Source organism: Oryctolagus cuniculus, chromosome 20 (assembly GCF_964237555.1).
Source record: "Oryctolagus cuniculus chromosome 20, mOryCun1.1, whole genome shotgun sequence".
In the NCBI taxonomy this organism is placed as follows: domain Eukaryota; kingdom Metazoa; phylum Chordata; class Mammalia; order Lagomorpha; family Leporidae; genus Oryctolagus; species Oryctolagus cuniculus.
This window is the reverse complement of record NC_091451.1, coordinates 30,690,072-30,699,278: the sequence shown is the minus strand read 5'-3', so window position 1 is coordinate 30,699,278 and position 9,207 is coordinate 30,690,072. Positions and strand designations below refer to the sequence as shown.

Genomic DNA, 9,207 nt, shown 5'->3' with positions numbered 1-9,207 from the left:
ATAATATCTAAAAGTGCTATTTAGCAGTGTTTATAAATATTATATATTATATATATATACACACAAAGAATACAGTAATTTTAACGCATTATTTGCTGATAATTATGCTAATAAATATAATCAATAAATAGGTCAGTAATAATTTAGTACCATTATTTGAAGTAAGAGAGCTAATTGACAATTACAGGTAGTTTTTTTATTTTTAATTTACTTTATATTTTCACTTTATTTTCAAGGTAGAGACAGCAAGATAGAGGTCTTCCATGTGCTAGTTCATTTGCAAATGTTCACAATAACCAGGCTGTGCCAGACCAAACTCAATCCTGGTTTCCCACATGGGTGGCAGGGACCCAAATACTTGAGCCATCATCTGCTGCCTTCCAGGGTGCCCAGTAGCAGGAAACTGGATTTAAAACAGAGTAGCTGGGACATGAAACCCAGACACTTTGATATGCAATATGAGTGCCAACCAGCACCTTAACTTCTGCACAAATACCCCATATTGATTTCTTTTTACAACGCCTTATACAACAGGACTGTAAGGATTTGTATCTGAAGATTTTCAGTATCGTAGTGAGGGGCAGGCGTTGTGCCACAGCTAGTTAAGCCTTACTTGAATGCCTGTATCAGAGTGCGGGTTTGAGTTCTAGCTACTCAGTTCTTCTAACCCAGCTTCTTACTACAATACCTGGGAGCAAGCAAATCATGGCCCAGTGTATTCCTCCTACCCACATGAGAGACTTCAATGGAGTAGCCAACTCCTGGCTTCAGCCTGGCTAAGCCTTGAGGTCACAGGCATTTGGGAGTAAACTAGCAGATGGAAGATTCTCTCTCTCTCTCTCTCTTTCTCATTTCTCAAATAAATAAGTAAATATTTTAAAGAATCTTAACTAGTTATTGGAAATTCTAGAAATCTTACAACTTCTGTTTAGTCACAGGAATTCAACTTTATTTTCATTTAACCTCAGGATAGAAAAGTCTACAATCTTCAAATTATAAAATTACAGGTTTAAATTTTCTGTTTAACCAGTTGGTCCTCTCATATTAATGAAGTACCATCCTTATATTCCACTTGGACATTGTAGTTGATCTCTAATTATCTTTCTACTTACCCTCCTGCCATTCTGTGGTCTATTTGTAGTTCAGAAGCCAGATTAATCTATTTAAAATATAAGTCAGATCATGTCACAGTCTTATTTAAATCCCCAACATGCTCAGAAAAAAATCCATCACACTCCTAATGCGGAGCATCCTCATTTACTTCCCTCTCCTCGTTTCCTACCACTGTATTCCTTACTTACACTGTTCTGTTCCCATTGCTTTTCTAAGCACTGGGCTTTCGCACTTAGGCACTATGGCCTTCGTATTTTCTGTTCCTTTTGCATAGCTTCTTCCCTCACTTTACTCACTTTTGTGCCCTAACATAACCTCGGAGATCTTTCTTAGGTAGCCTATATATATAATACCATGAGAACATTTTGCTATTACATTATTCTAATTTTATCTTCCTCATTTAGACTTTCTTTACCTGCCATATAATATAGTCATCCCTTTTAGACAGCTGGTGCTTTGTTTGGTCTTTCATTGCCTGAAAGATTGCCTGGCACAAAGTAGCTTAATAAATATTTACCGAATAGTTTAATACACACTAAAGTATTTATATTTTCAAAAAAATTCCATGGAATTTTAGTTAATAACAATATTGATATTTATTGAATGTCCCTCAACTCAGCAAAATTATGTAAATTGAAAAAGCTGATACTTAAGCCAAGAATGGCATTGCCCAAACACATGCATCTTCATATATGACATAATTTTCTCAAAGGCATTTATGGTTTTTCATGAAATGATGACAACCTATACCTTGTATTGACCAAAAATCATTTATTTTGGCCTGGCCCAGTGCTGGCCATCATAGCCATCTGGAGAGTGAACCAGCAGATGGATGATCTGTGTTTCTCTGTGTCTCCATCACTTTCTGTAACTCTGACTTTCAAAATAAATAAATATTTAGTTTTATTGACCACTCATTAAATATATCTTTCCACATATGTATATTTCTATTGTAGGATTGAACTGTGAAATTTAGGTATTATCAATATTTGGACATACTGCTTCAAGAAGAAAATAATCTAGAATTGAGTATCAAAATACTCCTTAGTATAAACAATCTTCTACAACTAAAGCATGTAAGAGTAATAATCATGACAATAGCTTAGAATCATAAAATTCATAAGAATGAAAGGAATTTCTTTTATTTTCATCTTATTCCTGCTTGTATGTATCAAAACTCATACTGATCAATGAGTTCTGGGTTGTAAAAAAGGATTTATTTTTTGTACCTTTATGTCAGTCTTTGTCCACAAGTTAGACAAAAACATGCATAAGTGCAGTTGGGATTTTTTGATATCATTTAATTCAACACACTCATCTTGCAAGATAGGGAATCAAGTTTAGCTCTATTGTGACAATGGCCAACAACTCCTCAATAGATACATTAGGAATAGAACTTGGGAATTGATGTCCCTGGACTTGTTCTCAGTTATACTGCTATACTCCACATATCCTAATATACTCCACTAAAATAATAAGCATACACATTCTCTTTAAAGTGTAGATATAACTCATATCTATTTTTTCCTATAGTTTATGCAGCATGTGCAGTTAATTCTGTAATTGTATAAACTGTGAAATATCAACTAGTCTTAGCTGTAACTCAGTATGGCTTGTGAGCAAAAAACATATATTGCCCTAACGTTAACCCTGAATACCTTCAAGTCACAAAGACATTGGTTTCACACAGCAAATAATAAGGCCTGCGTTTGTACTGGTGACTAATGGATAACATAGTATAAAATGTCAGCTCCAGATGGGCATTTAGCTTTGCCTGTAAGACATTGGTTAAGACGCCTGCATCCCCCATTGAAGTAACTGTGTTTGATACCTCACTTAGGCTCCTGACTCCAGCTTACTGCTAATTTAGACATGGGGACAGCTGCGATGATTCAAGTAATTGGGTTGCTGTCACCCAAATGAGAGACCTGAACTGAGTTCCTGCCTTCTAGGTTCAGTTCGGCACAGCTCCAGCTGGTGCAGGCGTTTGGAGACAAAAGCAGCATGTGAATTTTTTTTTTTTTTTTTTTTTTTGACAGGCAGAGTGGACAGTGAGAGAGAGAGACAGAGAGAAAGGTCTTCCTTTGCTGTTGGTTCACCCTCCAATGGCCGCCATGGCCGGCGCGCTGCGGCCGGCGCACCGCACCGATCCGGTGGCAGGAGCCAGGAGCCAGGAGCCAGGTGCTTTTCCTGGTCTCCCATGGGGTGCAGGGCCCAAGCACCTGGGCCATCCTCCACTGCACTCCCTGGCCACAGCAGAGGGCTGGCCTGGAAGGGGGGCATCCGGGACAGAATCCGGCGCCCCAACCGGGACTAGAACCCGGTGTGCCGGTGCCGCTAGGCGGAGGATTAGCCTAGTGAGCCGCGGCGCCGGCCCCAGCATGTGAATTTCTTTCTCTCTCTCTCTTTCTCTCTCTCTCTCTCTCTCTCTTGCTCTCGCTCTCCCTTCTCTCCCCCAGCCCCAGTCATCTTCCCCCACTCTCTACCTTTCTGTCTCTCTGTTCCTAAAGTAAAAACATTTTTAAAATTTAAAAATAAAAATTTCAATTCCTTGCCATAGAATTGTGTGATTTTATAGGCAGACATCACTGTTAACACTTTTCTGTAATTCCAGTGATACACCATGGTTCAAGGCCCCTATGTCTTCTATTTGAGGTCAGAAAGTTCGGAGAAACCCACTTTGCCGTAAGAAGATTCTTTTATCTCAAGTGTACATTAACCCTGTCTGCGATTTTGTTTTAATAGAGAGCTGGCAATTGTGCCAAAGACTGATATTTATGGAATCTAAGATCCCATGAATTTTTGTAAAGAAACATGTGTTTTATTTACCTTAACAAAAATAAGCATGTTCTTGACTGGTTAAAATTGAATTACCATGAATTTAATATTCTCAGATTAAAATGTCTAGTTTTGATGTAGCTGAGGAGTTCTGCAAAGCAGTCAACATTCTATGAGAGGCATCTGGAAATGCTCCAGTGCAGACGCGTGTTTTCGTTGACCGCAAGCGGTAGGTATTTGGGTGTTAGATCATCGCCCAAACACTTCCTAGAAGACACCCACACATGTAGCTTTAGAGTCCAGGACTGCTCAGTGGAGAAAGCAATCCTACAGGCTGGTTGTGGCATGTGTTCTCATCCATCCTGAGTCTTACATTTTTAAAATAAAAGTAGAGGCCGGCGCCGCGGCTCACTAGGCTAATCCTCTGCCTTGCGGCGCTGGCACACCAGGTTCTAGTCCCGGTCGGGGCGCCGGATTCTGTCCCGGTTGCCCCTCTTCCAGGCCAGCTCTCTGCTATGGCCAGGGAGTGCAGTGGAGGATGGCCCAAGTGCTTGGGCCCTGCACCCCATGGGAGACCAGGATAAGCACCTGGCTCCTGCCATCGGATCAGCGCAGTGCACTGGCCGCAGCGCGCCAGTGGTGGTGGCCATTTGAGGGTGAACCAACGGCAAAGGAAGACCTTTCTCTCTGTCTCTCTCTCTCACTGTCCACTCTGCCTGTCAAAAAAATAAAAAAATAAATAAAATAAATAAAAGTAGAGGAGAAACATGATTTTAGTTTATAAGTCTCCTAGATACTGATTTAGAAAGACTTTTTGACTAACCTGATACCATTGTATGATTCCTGAGGAAATAATGTAAAGCTTATCTGCATGTCTCAATATTTGAAGTCTCAATTATGTTTCAAAATCATTCTCAAATACTAATTCTGTATGGACCCCGCCTTGATACCTCTTCCAGTGTTAACTACTTCTCCCTTGATTTTTCTTTCATACACATGAGAACACAGGATACTTGGTAATTTATGTATGTCTGTGTTGCCAACCACAGTATGAGTTAATTCAAGGAATATTCCATACCTAATTTACCCCTTATCTCCAGCATCTAGCTCAACATCTAACCTGAAGCAGCCACTTAATAAGTGTATGTCAAAGATTTACATGATTTTTTATTCATCTCTCTTTAATGTATATATGGTCACATCACTTCATAAATCAGTAATTAAAACTCCCTCAAGAATGTGATGTGATGTGGCATTATTATTGTCATAAACAACTACTCTTGAATTCTGGGTGGCATATGCATTGCGCAAAAGTTGTGCATATAACTGATTTATGTCATCAAATAATAATTTGTCTGCTATTAAAGATGCATAGTGCGAATACTGTCTAGAGAAACCTTCTGATTCATCTGTTCAACACACAAAAAATCATGGAAAATTATGAAGAAAGGTGGCATATTTTAGTTTTAAGAGCATGGAATGGAGTTTGGGGAATTTGAGTCTTAATGTTTCACTATTTGTTTGGCTTTGAACTAGCAAATCTATTTTATATCTCTCAGTTGTCATCTGTAAAACAAGAGCCTGAGATGGATGATGTCTGCAGTAGGGTAAATAACAGGCCCCAAAGTTGTCTACCCAAAACCATGTAGCCTGTGAATATGTAGACAAAAGGACTTTGGAGGTATAATTTATGGATGTTATTCTGGATTTCCCAGTGGAGACCAAACTAATCACCTGATTCATTAGAACTAGGTAACTTTTCCTGGCTGTTATCAGAGAGGGAGATGAGACTACAGAAGAATTGTCAGTGTGATGCCAGCTTTGAGGATAAAGAAAGGAAGCCACTGCCAAAGAATGAGAAGTCACTAGAATTTAGAAAAAGCAATACCATGAATTCTCAGAGTCTGCAGAAAGGAGTGGAGCTCTGCCAGCACCTTGGTTTAGTGAGACCTATATAGGACTTTTGACCTGTACAAATGTAAGATAATAAATTTGTGTAGTTTTAAGCCCTGTATTTGTGGTGATTTGCTATAGCTGCCATAGAAAACTAGTGTAATACCTTATTGCTTTCTGTATTGAAAATCCCTTAGTTCCACATTTTAATATATTGTATTTGGAAAATCCAGTGATCATATATTGGGGTTGTTTAAAAATGAGGTGCATTTATGCCAGGGATTTCTGTCAACTAAATTGTATTTGATATACTTCAGAACACCTCTCACTGCATTGCTTGAACAAAGAGTTTCGTAACTAACTGCTATCCTCCTTTTACACAATAGAAATCAAAGCCTACAACAGCTCATGCCATTTACTTTAGTCAAAATCTGAATGATGCATTGCATAAGTAACAACATAATAGGGCCCTCATATTGTAATCTGGATAGATGTCTGCTGTGCTTTGAAAATCAAATATTGTTCCCTTTGACGTTTTGACAAGTAATTTCGACAACAATATACATTTGGCTAACTCATGAATGTAGTACTTCTCATCCTCTGGATTGTGCGGGGTTTGCACTATGCTAAGAATGACAACAATTATGGAACTGACTTGCATCTGCCAAGTGAACAGATGGTCTTGTAGTTTAGAGGAACAATGGAGAAGAAAGAAAAGGCAAAGTGGTGGGGGGTGGGGAGAACTGGTAGGCTTGGATAAGAATCTTTCAATCCAAAACAGCACTAATAAAATGAAAGAAGGTTGCAGACAAAAGTATGCTACAATTTATTAATGAAAGATATAAAAAAAGAGGGGAAAGGTTTTGCTTATTTCATTCTTCTCACATTTGGATATTTAATATAATTTCAGTATACTTGAAACCTATAAGCAATGAAATTTTAACGTTTATGTTCCTGTTGATGGAAATAGTGATTTTAACATATTACCAATGTGATTTTTGATATGGGGTGACATTTTGCCTTTAATAGGGTACAGATCCCTCCCCTATTTAGTTTATCTGTGGAGTAAACAGAACACAAATAACAGGAACCAAAACTTCACCCTCATAAACCTTCAATAGTTTGTAGACTCTCTTTGTAGAAACAAATAGGCAATTGTCTTCTCTTATCTGTTTTCTCTTCTGAGTTATTTTATCTTCATTGAATGAAGCAAATGTTAAGTACAAATGGTGAAATGTGAGTTTTTTAGAAAGATCTTAATTAAAAGGGGTGTATGTAAGTGTGTGTTTTTGTGTAAGAGTTAATTTGTAAAAATGGTCCTACTAACTCACTTTGAGAAGTATAGACATTTATTCTTGTATCTTTTAGCATAAAAATACTTAAAGTTGTCAACTGTAAGTATCCTCTTACTTATGCAATATGCTGACATGAAAATTTAATTGCTATTTAGTTTCTATGGTTCTGTTGAGGTAAAGGTCTGCATTTACATGCATCCTCTTAGGAAATAGATTTTAGAAGCTATGTAGATATGTGTTTCCTTTTCCTTGCGTAGTAAATAATTTTTGTATCAGAATATTTCATTAGGTACTTAATTAACAAGCTAATATTAATAGCTCTTGTATGTGAATTATTTAGTTGGTACCATGTTGAATATTTTAAATATTTTGATTTATATTATGTAATTTAAAATTCTTAGTGACACTCTAAAGTAGTACAGGGTACTAATTCCTCATTTTATACATGAGATAATAGAGGCTTTTTAAGTTTGGAAGTGCTGGCCATACTTCACAAGTTGGGGGTGGTGGTTGAAAGCCAGATTTACCTACCTTTCTACTCTACTTTAGCACTTGCATTAGTTAGGCTATGGTGATTCACAGACTCTAAAATGTCAGTGGTTTAACACAATAAATTATTGTTCAATCACGTAAGAAAAATGGACCGGTGTTCCTGTTTGCAGAGCAATTCTCTTTTACATGAACACACTCAGACCCAAGTGCTTTTAGTCATAGAGCTTGACCTTCCCTGAGATAGAATCTCAGTCTATTTCCAAGAGATGGAGCACCGTGGAGAAATATCCATGGAAGGCCTTTGCAAGTTTGGCTTGGGTCTCAAAAAAGCATTTCTTCTTGCATTTCCTTAGAACAAACCTAGCTGAAAAGACACATTCAATCTCAATGGCAGCTGAATATGTACTCTTTCTGACTGACCCATGACAAAGAGGGATTTTAGTGGTTATCCAACCAACACCATTGTTTACTGTGTTTTATTTTGGATTTGTGAATGATAATGAATCTTCACACTGGACCTTGAGTGAATTGTGGATAGGGCTTAGATTATTTATCTGAGTCACACCTCGCTCACAGTGTGGATTTGTATTAACCTTATGTCTTGTCCTTCTCTGCCTCTAAGGATTGTTGATTTACTCAAATAATTCAAAATGCTCCCCATAACATGGATTATTTTTAATGCCAGGTGAAGGAAAGCATTTACAGGTTGGAGAAGAAGTGAAAGCCAGTTTTTTTGCCACCAGTATTATCATTTAGGCTTCTCATTATTTGGAAGGCCTGCATAATCAGAAGGCATACCCAGACATTTCTTTTTTTTTTTTTTTTTTTTTTTTTTTTGACAGGCAGAGTGGACAGTGAGAGAGAGAGAGACAGAGAGAGAGAGAGAGAAAGGTCTTCCTTTGCTGTTGGTTCACCCTCCAATGGCCGCCGCTGCAGCCGGTGCACCGCACTGATCCGATGGCAGGAGCCAGGAGCCAGGATCCAGGTGCTTTTCCTGGTCTCCCATGGGGTGCAGGGCCCAAGCACCTGGGCCATCCTCCACTGCACTCCCTGGCCACAGCAGAGAGCTGGCCTGGAAGAGGGGCAACCGGGACAGAATCCGGCACCCCAACCGGGACTAGAACCCCGTGTGCCGGCGCCGCTAGGCGGAGGATTAGCCTAGTGAGCCGCGGCGCCGGCAAGACATTTCTTTACCATCATTTAATTTCAAAGAATTTTGTGAGTTAAATTTAATAAACATTTTTGAGGGTGCTGGAATTTTGACATAGCAGGAAAGGCCTCTGCTTGTGACACTGGCATCCCATATGGGCACTGGTTTAAAACCTGGCACTCCACTTCTGATCCAGCTCTCTGCTAATGTGGCTTAGAAAGGAGCAGAGGATGGTGTCGGTGCTTGATGCCCTGCACCCATGTCAGAGACCAAGAGGAGGCTCCTGGCTCCTGGCTTGAGTCTGGCCCAGCCCTGGCCACTGTGGCCATTTGGGGAGTGAACCAGCAGATGGATGATCCTCTCTCTTTCTCACTCTCTTCCTCTCTCTCTCCCTCTTTCTCTCTCTCTGTAACTCTGGCTTTCAAATAAATAAAATAAATCTTTGGAAAAAATAGACTTTTGAGGTTTAGATTTTGAAGTAGCAAT

At 39.0% G+C, this 9,207-nt stretch overlaps 1 non-coding gene across 1 annotated transcript; it reads right to left on the bottom strand.

The window, feature by feature from the left end:
- Positions 1 to 2,264: 2,264 nt before the first annotated feature.
- On the bottom strand, positions 2,265 to 2,392 carry LOC127484689 (small nucleolar RNA SNORA40). The gene has a single exon (XR_007911853.1). It is a non-coding gene; the product is annotated as a small nucleolar RNA SNORA40 (small nucleolar RNA).
- Positions 2,393 to 9,207: the final 6,815 nt, after the last annotated feature.